The following is a 15,102-nucleotide window of genomic DNA, read 5'->3' as shown; positions in this document are numbered from 1 at the left end:
AAGAGTTTATTCATGCAAATCTATATCTGTCTCTTCATATGTTGATAGGTTTGTTTAAGGACTAAAGACTATACATTATCATAAAGCTTCAAAAATACAAGGAAGAATGAATGAATGTTTCAACTTTTATTAATAAATCAGCAGTTACAAGCAAGAGTCTTCGTGAGACTATATTACATCAAATTTACATAAATAGACACTACTATTCTTCTTGTGGGCACCATTGACAACAAAAACTATGTTCACTAACTACCAATTAATTAGGAATCTTTGACCACGTGAGCAACCACTGCTTGGATTCACGCATGAGTCAACCCAACATTTCAGCAGTAAGAGTATCACCTGAATGCACTGACTTAGCCAGTACACGCCGAACTCAACTCCCCCACCTATCGCTAGAGACACAACATTGTTATTGGAATCAGAAAAGCCTATCCTTAGGAGCAGATCACCATGTCTAAAAGGCCGCCAATCAAGCAGGGATCTTTCATCTTCACAGTGTTGTGGTAATGTTGGAGGTCTACGACTCAATATACTTTAAGTATTTTTTTTTTTATCTCCTAGCATTAACTTTAATCTAGGTGATCCACTCGAACTATCTAATCATATTAAAAATTCGAGTGTTTCTAAGCTACCCTTAAAAACAATTTAGCTTCGATATAACATAGTGATTAGGAGTATCGTGACATCTAGTCTTGATTATCCTAATAGCATTCCTTCACAGAAAAAGCTTCTAGCGAGGAGGGAAGACATAGTCTTTTATCAAGCCTCAAACTTAGCCTCTTATCGTCTTGGTGACAAAGCTTCTCCGATCCGTTCAACTCATTTATAAAAAATTATCTTAATCATATTAGAGAAGTTACATATAATAAATGAAAGCCCATGATAACCCTCAAAACAATTTTTCAAGATATATCATACATGGCACATCAACTAATTAAACAAGCATGACATGGTTTTGATTCGGATTGATCGTATCCTAATTGATTCTTATAAATGTAAGTTGATGATCTCAATCACATTAGTTCATGGATTCTTGTTGAGCACATTCTATGTCTCAAGTGAAAAATAAATCAAAGTCTGAGATTATTTATTTTTCCATAGTTGTCAAAAAAATAATTTCATGATTAAGGCCCAACCGGACTAACGGGCTTTGACCTGGTCGAATCCTTGAATCCACTTTCCAATGTAGGGCTCAACAAATTAGTTTGGATAAAGAGTCAAGAAGGCAAGAAATCCGAGACTCCTGTCTAAGGGTAGGCGGAATTTTGTGACAAGTATGTCACAAAACTCTTCTTCTTCGTCAAAGATGGATCTCTGGAACTCCGATGGGGCTGTGCTTCGGGCCGTCATCTCAGCCCTCCGAATTTCATGACAATCAGATTAAAGAAAGTATTTTAAATAAAATTACAAAAATCCATACCCTTTGCATTTCGGGTTTAACAATAATTCTAGAAAAGCGAGAATAAAAAAAACTACAATCAACCACGAATCACAATTAACATATCATATCATACTATATTGAATGAATAACATATCATAATATAAATTCATAAAGATCATATTAACATTAATTACTAGAACGAATCGATTAATCACTACAACAAATACGACATTTACCGACGATTTATTTCGTCGCTAAAAACCCCGAAATCGTCGCTAAATCTCTTTAGCGACGATAATAATCGTCGCTAAATATGCGTGCCTAAATCTATTTAGCGACGATTTTTTCGTCGCTAAATATTTACCGACGATATTAGCGACGATAATGTCGTCCCTAAATGTCGTGACGATAAGTTTTTTTCTATTTTGAAACAGGAAATTAGCGACGACTTTGTCGTCGCTAATTCACGCGCGAAAATTTCCCGCGTGAATTAGCGACGACAAAGTCGTCGGTGTAATAATATTTAGCGACGACTTTGTCGTCGCTAATTATTATTATTATTTTATTTTTTTCGTCGTTAATTATTTATTTTTTATGGTTTTTTGTTTATGAAATTCTAAAATGAAAAATCAAATAAAAACTAAATTATATTATCCAAATCAAGAAATATATAAAATCCGATTACGTACGTTTTTGGTTATCGAGAAATATGTAAATAATAATCTACTATACACAAAATTTCTAATAAAACACTACTCGCGACGTTTGCTTTGTCGTCCCGCCGCTCGTTTTCCTCCTCCTCGACGTGAAATGCTCTTTTGCTGGCGCTGAAGTTCTGCAGGCTGCGGCGTCGGAGTAGACTGACTTGGTCCGCCGGGCGTCGTCTGCTGGCTGGCGTCGGGAGTCCTCTGCTGGCCGCCCGTCGGAGTGTGAACGTCGGGCGTCGGAGTGTGGACGCCGGCCGTCGGAGTCTGCTGGCTGTGGGATGACGGAGCCTGCTGCGAACTCTGCGGAAATTGGGACATGAACGAGCTAAGGTCGAGGCCGGGCACCTGACTCTGTATTGTCTCGGCGAACGCGGCGAGGGTCGATGTCAACACCTCCTGCGAGACATATCCTGGTTGCGACGTCCCAGCCTCCGAACCGTAGACTTCGGCGACTTCAGCCGCCATCCGTGCTCCCTGTGGCACCAAACGTCCGACGCCGGTCAAGTGATCAATCCGCGAACCCATAATATCGCGGATCGCCTGCTGCTCTAGAACGGAAATATCAACGTCCGCTCCTTGGTGCTCAGCCTCCTCTCGCAACGTGTTGAACCTAGCGACCAGTCGATCCTGATACAATTAACTAGTTAGTATATATTAATCGAAAAATAAGAAAAATAAATGTAAACTTACATAACGTGCGAAGGCTTCAGGAGTCAGCCATTCGGACTTGTCGGACTGATGTTGGCGCTTGTAGTTCGCAAACAAGCTCTCGAAAGCGCCTGTCTCGACGCTCTTTTGCATGTAAACAAAACTTCAAGTGTTAGATAATTTTAACGATTTGATGTATCATATAAACATAAAACTTACGTTCTTCATGCGGTGGGTCGAGAACCTAATCGTCCCTTGTCAAGTCTTCGTCTTCTTCTTCGCGCGATTCGCCTTGTTCTTCGCTTGAATGGACTGTAATATAAGTAACCGTACATGTAAAGAACAAATCGTTTAATAAAAGGGTAAACACATATTTAACGTAAATGATTTGATTACCTTAAATTCATCGCTCGTATATCGTTGTATCAGCGTCTCCCATTCAGTGTCGAGCTTAACGGTCCTCGGTTTCAGCGACCGCGCCACCTGTACGCTGCTCTTGCAGTCGATGTCGAACCATGACCGCAATGTATGCCTCCAATCGCGAAGACGAGTCTTCGCGTCTCGAATGATTGCCGCATCGACAATCGCCTTCTTCTTCCCGGTTGCATCACCATCGACTCGAATGTCGTACTTGTCTCGAATCGCAGCTCGGATCTCGGCCTCCTTCGCCGGCCCCACGTTCGCATTCGTCCACCTTGGGACCGTAGGCGAGATCTTGTCTCGGACGACCAACCCGAGCGTGTTCGCGAACGTCGCGAGATCCGGATCCATCTCGCGCTCTGGCTGGAAGAACGACTGAAACTCCTCGTTATAAACGACGACTTCCTTCACCCCAGGGCGCCGTGCACGCTCAGATCGAATCCCGACCGTCGGCCCACGCACGGCCGGTTCGATATGCTCGTCTTCTTCTTCGACGCCATCACGTACGGGCGCCGACTGGCAATAATTCGGGAGACGAGCTAAGAAGTCATCCCCACCTCCGCTGCCTCCAGCTCCTGTAGCCGCAGCCATCTGAAATTCAAAACAAAATACGATCCTACCGAAATTTCGGCAGAACCTCCCCTATAAACTTAACAACCCGGCACAGCCTTTAACTTTAAAACCTGCATAGAAACATCCTAAAACTAACAATAAATCCAACCTCAGTGGTTCGATCATTTTTAAATCTATAAACAACTAATTAATTTCACATTTTTAGTCATTTCTAACAAAAATTAAATCCAATTTCAATTTCAATCCATAACCAACTAATTAATTTCACATAAACTACCTAATTTTCGTTAAACTAATTCATTAATTTAAGTTTTTACCTTTAGAGAATCGGTTAGTAATTACTAGGGGTGGCAATTTGGTCCGGACACGAAACACGAAACGGTTACGACACGATTTAAAGCGGATTTGGATCTTAATAAATGGGTCGGTTCTTAATTGGATCGAACACGCTAACACGATTAAATAATGGTTTAAAACGACACGATTACGGTAACACGATAAAAAACCGATTAACACGATTATTAAATGGTCGACACGAAACACGATTACGACCCGCACGAATATGATCCAACTAACACGATTACGAGTAATAACACGTTTACGATACATTTAAACACGATTAATATTATATATGTAAAATTATAAATTTATAACTATAAACATAAAATTATAATTATAAACATAAAATTGATATTAGAAAATATGATATAATAAAATAAAGTATATTCGTATAAATATCAATTCACGTATGATAATATATAGTCTATAGTATACCAATTGACTTAACCCGAGCAATAAGAATCAAAATTCATATCGAGCAATCAAAATTACTATAATATCATAATAACGTATTAAATTCAATTTTATTTTATTTCAGTTTTAATTCAATTCATATCGAACAATCACGATTCACAATCACAATGACTATAGTTTCATAATAATGTATCATATTCAATTTTATTGAATTTCAATTCAATTAAAGTCATATTGAAAAATAACAATTTAAAATTGACTATCACAATAACTATTATCTCATAACAATGTATCATATTCAATTTTATTTTATCTCAATTCAATTTATATCGAACAATTTCAATTCACAATCACAATAACTATCATCTCATAATAATTTATCTTATTCAATTTTATTGGATTTCAATTCAATTCATATTGAAAAATCACAATTTAAAATTGACAGTCACAATAACTATAGTCTCATAATAACGTATCATATTTAATTTTGTTTTATTTCAATTCAATTCAATTCATACCGAACCCTTACAATTCACAATCACAATAACTATCATCTCATAATAACATATCATATTCAATTTTATTTGATTTTAATTCAATTCAATTCACAATCATAATAACTATCATCTCATAATAACGTATCATATTCAATGTTATTTTATTTTATTTTAATTCAATTCAATACACAATCACAATAACTATCATCTCACAATAACGTATCATATTCAATTTATTTGATTTCAATTCACAATCACAATAACTATAGTCTCATAATAACGTATCATATTCAATTTTATTTGATTTCAATTTAATTCAATTCATATCGAGAAATCACAATTTAAATTTAACTATCACAATAACTATAGTCTCATAATAACATATCGTATTCAATTTTATTTGATTTCAATTATAGTAAAATGACTTATTACCTCCATTTGCTTTCAAATTCAATATCTAATTTTTATCCAAATAAAACATTCCCTCCATAATATTCCCTCCATATTCTCCATAACATTAGACTAATATTTAGATTTGATATCCCTCCATATTCTCCATGAAACTATAAATAATTAGACTAATATTTAGATTTGATATCCCTCCATAACATTCCCTCCATATTCTCCTTAAAATTTCAACTACCTATTTTGTTTACTTTTACCCTTCATTATTTTCCCTCTTTTTTTTTGATATTTTGCCAAATTTTTGTGTGAAAAAATAGGAAAAGAATAAAGGAAAAACAAAAGTATTAGTTAGCCACGTGACTCAGTATCGATGTATCGGAAGTTAGTGTAAAAAGAAAAAGGACAATTCTAATCTTATGACTAATATGTTTTTTATTATTATATCGCATTTAATTGAGTCCGAATGTCTAAACACGGTTAAAACACGATTAAATACCCATTTAACACGACTATTAAATGGTTATGGATCTGTAAAAAAAATAAACGGTCGGATTTGGATCTAGATTTCAAACACGATTAAAAAATGGTCGGATTTGGTTCTAGCAATTATTTATGCAAACACGATTAACACGACACGATTACGACACGAACACGAAATTGCCATCCCTAGTAATTACCTTTAAACTAATTCGTTAAACTACCTTTAATTCATTAATTCATACATAAACTACACAAACTTAAACAACTTTAAATTTTCTAATCGTAATTAACAAAATTACATTTCCTAATTTATTAATCTCTAATCTACTATACTTATATACATAATTAATCTCTAATCCTAATTTACAATTTTAAATTATCAAACATCCTAAATTATATCGTAATTAAATCATAAATACTAAATTATATCCTAAATACTTATATCCTAAATAATTATATATATAATTATAACTAATTATATATATAACTAATTATGTAAATACTTATATCCTATATAATTATAACTAATTATATAAATACTTATATCTATATACTAAATTATGTAATTATATTAAATATAACTTATATATATAAATATTTATAACACCAAAATAAGCATAATATCACAATTTTTATAACTAATTCATACAATTCCATTTATTTATAACTAATTTAAATAATTTAAATTACCTAATATAAATAACTATATACTAATTAATACAATTCCATTTATTTATATAAAGTTATATATATATATATATATATATATATAAATAACTAATATATATAACTAATATATTAATTATATAAATAACTAATATATATATATATATATATAAAGTTATAAAAAAAAAAAAAAAAACTTACCGGGGAGTAGAGGACGGTGGACGAGGACGAGGAAGAGCAGCGCAAGCTGCCGGACCGGGGCGGACGAGGACGAGGACGGCGTCGGTGGTGGAGCGGCGACGGCGTCGGCGGCGGAGCTGCAGACAGGAGAGAGATGTGAGGAGAGAGAGAGATGTGAGGAGAGAGAGAGAAGTGAGGAGAGAGAGACTTACCGGGGAGGTAGAGATCGGCGTCGACGGCATCGGCGACACACGGCGGAGGAGGCACACGGCGGAGGAGGAGAAAACAGAGAGAAAAAATTCGATTTTAGGGTTTGGGAGCGAATCAGGGAACTGATACGCGACCTGGTATTTAAAGACATTTACCGACGATTAACTCGTCGCTAAATGTTTAAAATTCGTAGCTAAATGAACTTAAATTTTCAGTTCATAAACCAGGCATTTAGCGACGATTTACTCGTCGCTAATAGATTTTTTACACATTTAACGACAATAAAATCGTCGCTAAATCATTTCATTTAAATTATTTTGGGAGGATTTTTCCCTCTTTGAATTTCGTTAAATTTCGAAATTAATTCCAAACTATTAGCGACGATTTAATCGTCGCTAATTGTTTCCCCGCAAACTTAGCGACGAATTTACACATTTAGCGACGATAAATGTGTCGCTAATTATCTTTGCCGCCAAACTTTAGAAGTTTTGGCACCAAATAATTAGCGACGGAATTATCGTCGCTAAAAGGTTGATTAGCGACGAAAAATTAGCGACGATTTAGTCGTCGCTAATACTTCCGTCGCTAAATGACATATTTCTAGTAGTGAATTAAGTAATCATCTAGTTCTGATACGACTTGTTAGTGATTATGGCACCTTAAATAATCAATTAAATACGGATAATAATAATTACACTAACAAGAGCTAATTTTTAACATGGTTATTAAACAAGATCTAGATTACTTAATTAATTAAATATAAGAAACTTCATCAAGCAACCATATCATATAAAAGACAAGTTTAAGAAAACTTACAGTTTTTGGCTCACGAACCGAAAGCTTTCACAATTTGTCTTCGTCTTGAACGTACAAGCCTTCATATGATCAGATCTGGAACTCTTCCTTCAAGGACTCGATGTGATGACACCAAATTCCTCCGAAACGTAATCTCCGAGGAAGATAAGACAAATGAGTGGGCAACGTTGTATCTCACTAGATCTGGAAACTAGGTGTTTCCGATCTATCTCTCTTATTTCTAAGAATGGAATTGAAGCAATTCCGAGGGGAGGGAGATGAAGCAAAAGTCGGCACACCCTAGGCATAGGAGGCCACGAATTTGTGATTAAATTTGGTTAAAATTTGCTTCTCATCACCCCTCTATTTAAAGCAGTTCAAAAGGTATCTTCTAGAATATTCCAGAATATTCTAGAAAATATTATTTCATTTTATTGTGTTCACACTAGTGAATTAAATCTCAGCCCTTAGATCTCAACAAGTGAATCTTATATTTCATCTCATCCGTCAGATCAGTATCTAGGATTTTATTTTATACAACAGTATAAAATATTTGCTGTTCAAAAAATTTAGGAAAATATATTCTCCTAAATTTTATCCAAATATTTTAGGAACAGAAAAACAGGAAAAAAAAAAAAAAAAAACCGATTGGCAACTAGTCTAACAAATTACCTACCACATGTAAGGGGGGCCTAATTTTTTTATTTTTCAAAGCCCAATAGATTTAAACTCATTTAACACATATTTACTTGTCCAACAATAAATATAAAGTTTATTTACTTGGTTTAGCAACAAATAAATAGTTTTACCATAAATGTTTATTTAATTCCCAAAATACCCTTTTTGGAATTAATTGATGTCAATCACTATTACAGCAAGTGAAATTATAATAATAATACATACTATCATATTAACATTCTTATCCGCCTTTATCGAAGCCGAATCGGGAACGATGGACCTAGTAGTAAAAGCTTAACAATCTCGATAAAAGACAAAATATTCCTTTTTCTTTTCTAATCGAATTGTCTGGTTCGTTACAATGCTCCACCGTGTAATCCAGGACTGAACCCAACTTTGATACTAGAATTATATTTACTCATCGTAACGAGTGTCCACTGATTTAGTCAGTACGTGATCATGACCCTCCAGGTTCTGCCCATATCGAGATAGGTCAATTTGTTCCGTTATACATTTCACGTTACATATAAGCCCTAAGCATCGTTGCTTCCCCAATGAAATATTCAACCGAACGTAAGCCAACTTCATAAATGTACTCAATCAATCGGTTCTGGAATCAACCCTTAGGTGAGATAACCTCCTTTCAGGTAGGCTGGATTCTGTATCTGTAAAACATTTTCTTCTACAATCATGTCCCGACTTCCCAAGACATCCATTTGATCAGCGTCTAACTAACCTTTAACGTGGTGATTCGAAGAAACCGGTAACATGATCTAGAAGTCCATGATTACTTAAGGATATTAGATTAAGCGGCCTCAGCTAGTGCATCGTAACGGTCCTTAAATGACGCATCTATCCAAACCAAGGCCTGTCTCGCTCGTACACCTTCTACAAGTGTATAATGCTCTCACTGAGTGATCAACCTTCACTCATGTTCCACATATATGACTTTAGATAAGGCTTTTTAGGCGCATAGCAGTCATCGACCAACTTTTAGTTCACCGCTCGATCTTAGATGCCCAGCATGCGATTCAGTTTGATACGGAGACTATGGATGATAGTTGTTATTGATTCTGAATGTTATCAGACCTCAACCCACTAATCATATGATGTTAATAAAGTAACTTCTTATCTTATCTAGTAATCAGCATCTTCTAGTGGACAATATTCCTAACAATCCTTAATACATAAATACTCTCTCAAACGTGTAATTCATTCAAAAACATATCAAACACAACAAAATCACTCGAGAACGCGTGAGATTCAACCTCGGAAACAGGTTATAATCAAGTATAAGTTATGCCCATAAAATACCCACAAACTTGAACCGTCACTTGTCCTCCAGTGATGAAAATAAATATAAAAATAACAACACACCCAAGAAGTTAACTAAAAAGATGGTAAAATTTGGTGGTCGAATAGCCTTGTAAAATAAATGCTCGCCTGAACTATGGATTTATTGACTTAAAATGCATAGAGTACTCATGATATTGACTTGAATTCAACTACCAAGTGAGACAAAAAGTAAGTACAAGTTAGTGCTACCTTGACCCTTTACAACGTTTCTGTGTCTCGCAAACTCTTGGGCATCCCGATTTGCAACGTTCTCAACCACCCTCAAGAGGTTTCATAAAGCCGATTTTTTAACGAATTTCAGCTCAATACCCCCATATGCCCACTATTCTCCCTTAGTCTCTACTAAAGTACATGTTTCGTCTCTAGTTGGTTCATATGTCTTTTCGGCTTGTAATGTTAAGGCTAGGATAATGGTAGCATGTGGAATTTTGAGTGACTAATCAACCTAGCAAGAATCACGAATCACTTGTCACCAAGCACTCAGACCTCATACTCAACTCATTGTAGCACTCAACCTCTCTCAAAATCACCCTTAAGATACTCATTCCATGATTTTCGACTCACAAAAACCGAAATTAAAATAAAACTAGATGCTAAAAGTGAGCATCATCCTAAAACATTTGTTTCTTCTTTTTTTCTCTTTTTCATTTTTTTCTCTTTTTTCTTTTCATTTTTATTCTTTTCTTTTCAATAAATGAAAAACATAAAACAAACGATTACAGTGTTCAACAACTTTTTTTAGTGACTTGGAGACTCATTGAAAAACTTGTCAAAAACATTCGAAAGTGACTCACGATGACGTCATTACCAGATCGAAGGCTTCTTTGTGGGAATGTATTTATTGGTTACGCTGCATTACATGGCCTGAAACGAGAAGATAATGTGTTTTGCATTTTGTGCGGCTCTAATGGAAAAAATTTCTGGTCGACTCTTTGGCCGCAAGTGGCTAATCTCAACGCCTATATATTTTATCCTAACTAGATCAACGCATACTCAATTTTCTTTGATTAGAAATCGGAGAGGGTTCTAATGTGTTGAAGTAATCTCACTTAGGCAATCAATCTAGCTACGTGACAAAGACACCCTAAAGACTCGAGACATACATCATAAGGTTCAAAAAGCGGTAAGTACACAAGACTTGTAGTCATGAACTAAAAAACATATGCATATGCTTAATATTCTACAATCTCCTAAGCAAGCATTTCAGAATTTAACACAAACTTGAATTACACATTTCCCACATTGTGACATATAAAAAAATAGAGGGCTGGAAGACTAACCTGGCGGGGTATCTCCTGTGCAAATGGGCTAGCCGATGCCTTTACTAAGTTTTTCCTGCACGATCAACACCTACACTCAAGTCTGTAATGTCCAAGCTTTTACTTAAGGACCTCTTTCGTCCAGTATTGAAGACTAAGTTGTGTTGACTTGGTCAACAGTCGGATTAGTTGGCTTACTTTAGGAAAGTTTGGCTTGTTGATGTGTATTGCCTTCTGTGGCATTTTAGTGATTCTTTAGTTTTCTTATATCCGTTAGACATTTATTCTCCTTGCATAAGTGTATATATGTAAAACACTAATACAAATTTTACTAAATAATTAGAAAATCCCTTTTCTCTGCTCTTCTTCTTCTCTCACACAAATGCTCTCAGAAGATTGAGCTCAACAGTGTTGGCCGATGGAGACAACGGCGATTCTGGCCTCGTCGTAGAGAGCTAGGGCTCCGGTGAGGTCTCGACCTTTGGAGGATGAAGGTACTTCACTCGAACGAAATGCCATCTGAATAATTGGAGAGGCTCCCCATCCGCTGCCAGACAAAGACAATGCCGGCATGACATCGGACTCAACGTTCTCCGGCAAGTCGAATAATCCTTGACCCTAATGTAGCTCGGAGTCAGTCTCCACCCTACTCGTTGATAACGTGAAGGAAATCGAGCCTGATTATCAACGCCAGAGAAGAGCTTCGCCGTCAACAATGGAGGGCGAGGCCGATTTCTCTTGCCTCTATTTTTTTTTTTTTTTTTATGGACAAGGAGAGACAAATAGAAAAATAAGAAAAAATATTAAAATTATAAAAGTAAATAAAAAAAAAAGAGGAGAAGAAACAGAGTTACAGACGAATATAATGGAATGTTTTTTAGTTTATTTTTTTCTTTGTGCAGAATAGGATAAAAAGAATAAAAATTTAGTATTAAAAACACATTGTTAAGCCGTTTTCTTGGACTTAACGTTCGTGGACACGCGGCGTGCTTGGATTGGTCGCGTGCCCAGTCTCGGGTCGGCCCAAATTACCTTTTGAGGGTCCAAAGGGCTCAAGGAAGTTCGGGACAAAGCCCAAAGCGTCCAAGGGCTTCAGAGGATCCTAGAATCGCAAAGAGGGAGACAGTGCCTTGCCTTCTTCTTCGTTGGGAATGCGTTCTTCGTCTTTGATTCCTAAAAAAAAAACAAGGAAGGAAAAGTGGACTAGAGGGACGCGAGGGGTTTTTCCCCGGCGCGTGCTCCGACGCCCAACATTAATCTTGGTGACGTTTGTATGAGTGGGGATAATCTTGAAAATATTTGATTATATTCTCAAATGTATGTAAGTGCTCGAGTTTTTGTCTCCCAGAATATTTGTTATATCCTCTCTTTTTTTAGTACCTGCAACCGAGGGTATTTATAGGGGTGGTGGGAACGTGTATAGAGACTTCAAGCGGTGTTGAAGGGTTTCAGGATTTGGTTGTGGGTCCCGGAAAAAATGAGAGATAGGCGGGTTTGAGCGGAAGGAAATCTCTTTTCTCCCTCAACATTTTCTTGAGCAAAGAGGCTTTATGCTTTGGCCGAATTTTGCCCAAACGGTGGGTTCCACAATGTTTTAAATGTATGCTGATTTCGGGTGATGTAGGCTACTATATATGTGAGTTGTTAGCTTGGGTTTTTCACGTGCAAACCCCACAAGAGCGTCAATAAAGTATTCATAATGAGGCAGCATGACTTGGTCAACAAAAGGGGCTATTTTTCCCAGCTGATGATGTGGGGCAGAGATGTGATTTTTCTTTCCTGGCCCTTGGCAGGGCTGTGATTGCCTTCACAATTTTTGTGTTGGATTTCCTCCTGGAGGTCGACCTCGCCTCAGGGGTCGAGCTTGTGCTGGAAGGTCGAGCTCGCCTCTGGTGGTCGAGCTCGCCTGGAGGGTCGAGCTCGCCTGGAGGTCGAGCTCGCCTCAGGAGGTCGAGCTCGCCTCTGGAGGTCGAGCTCGCGCTGGGGGTCGAGCTCGCCTCAGGGGTTGAGCTCTACTGGAGGGTTGAGTTCGCCTGGATGGTCGGGCTCGCCTGGAGGGTCGAGCTCGCCTCAGGAGGTCGAGCTCGCCTCTGGAGGTTGAGCTCGCTTCTGGGGGTCGAGCTCGGCCTAGGCGAACTGGCGAGCTCGGCCTGGCGAATTGGCAAGGCGAGCTCGGCCTAGGCGAATTGGCGAGCTCGGCCTAGGCGGACTGGTGAGCTCGGCCTAGGCGAACTGGCGAGCTCGGCCTAGGCGAACTGGCGAGCTCGGCCTAGGCGAACTGGTGAGCTCGGCCTGGCGAACTGGCAAGGCGAGCTCGGCCTAGGCGAATTGGCGAGCTCGGCCTAGGCGGACTGGCGAGCTCGGCCTAGGCGAACTGGCGAGCTCGGCCTAGACGAACTGGCGAGGCCGAGCTGAGACCGAGCTGACGAGGTCGAGCTAAGGCCGAGCTGCCGAGGTCGAGCTGACGAGGTCGAACTGACGAGGTCGAACTGACGAGGCGAGCTCGGCTTAGGCGAAGTGGCGAGCTTGGCCTAGGCGAACTGGCGAGCTCGGCCTAGGCGAACTGGCGAGCTCGGCCTAGCGAACTGGCGAGGCGAGCTCGGCCTAGGCGAATTGGCGAGCTCGGCCTAGGCGGACTGGCGAGCTCGGCCTAGGCGAACTGGCAAGGCGAGCTCAGCCTAGGTGAACTGGCAAGGCGAGCTCGGCTTAGGCGAACCGGCGAGGTCGGCCTAGGCGAACTGGCGAGCTCGACCTGGCGAACTGGCAAGGTGGGCTCGGCTTAGGAGAATTGGCGAGCTCGGCCTAGGCGAACTGGCGAGCTCGGCCTAGGCGAACTGGCGAGGCCGAGCTGAGACAGAGCTGACGAGGTCGAACTGACTTCGTCGAGGTCGAGCTGACGAGGTCGAACTGATGAGGTCGAGCTGAGGCCGAGCTGCCGGCCTAGGCGAACTGGCGAGCTTGGCCTAGGCGAACTGACGAGCTCGGCCTAGGCGAACTGGCAAGGCGAGCTCGGCTTAGGCGAACCGGCGAGCTCGGCCTAGGCGAACTGGCGAGCTCGGCCTAGGCGAACTGGCGAGCTCGACCTGGCGAACTGGCAAGGCGAGCTCGGCTTAGGCGAATTAGCGAGCTCGGCCTAGGCGAACTGGCGAGCTCGGCCTAGGCGAACTGGCGAGCTCGGCCTAGGCGAACTGGCGAGCTCGGCCTAGGCGAACTAACGAGCTCGGCCTAGGCGAACTGGCGAGCTCGGCCTAGGCGAACTGGCAAGGCGAGCTCGGCTTAGGCGAACTGGCAAGGCGAGCTCGGCTTAGGCGAACTGGCGAGCTCGGCCTAGGCGAACTGACGAGCTCGGCCTAGGCGAACTGGCGAGCTCGGCTTAGGCGAACTGGCGAGCTCAGCCTAGGCGAACTGACGAGCTCGGCCTAGGCGAACTGGCGAGCTCGGCCTAGGCGAACTGGCAAGGCGAGCTCGGCTTAGGCGAACTGGCGAGCTCGGCCTAGGCGAACTGGCGAGCTCGGCCTAGGCGAACTGGCAAGGCGAGCTCGGCTTAGGCGAACTGGCGAGCTCGGCCTAGGCGAACTGACGAGCTCGGCCTAGGCGAACTGGCGAGCTCGGCCTGGCAAGGCGAGCTCGGCCTAGGCGAATTGGCGAGCTCGGCCTAGGTGGACTGGTGAGCTCGGCCTAGGCGAACTGGCGAGCTCGGCCTAGGCGAACTGGCGAGCTCGGCCTTGGCGAACTGGCAAGGCGAGCTCGGCTTAGGCGAACTGGCGAGCTCGGCCTAGGCGAACTGGCGAGCTCGGCCTGGCGAACTGGCGAGGCGAGCTCGGCCTAGGCGAATTGGCGAGCTCGGCCTAGGCGGACTGGCGAGCTCGGCCTAGGCGAACTGGCAAGGCGGGCTCGGCTTAGGAGAATTGGCGAGCTCGGCCTAGGCGAACTGGCGAGCTCGGCCTAGGCGAACTGGCGAGGCCGAGCTGAGACCGAGCAGACGAGGTCGAACTGACTTCGTCGAGGTCGAGCTGACGAGGTCGAACTGATGAGGTCGAGCTGAGGCCGAGCTCGACTTGTCTTAATTCCGGGCTCTATTCTTTGGGCCG

This window comes from Urtica dioica, chromosome 6 (assembly GCF_054948205.1).
Source record: "Urtica dioica subsp. dioica isolate 48M chromosome 6, U.dioica_male_clone48M_v1_H2, whole genome shotgun sequence".
Taxonomy (NCBI): Eukaryota; Viridiplantae; Streptophyta; class Magnoliopsida; order Rosales; family Urticaceae; genus Urtica; species Urtica dioica.
Note: the sequence above shows the minus strand (reverse complement) of the source record.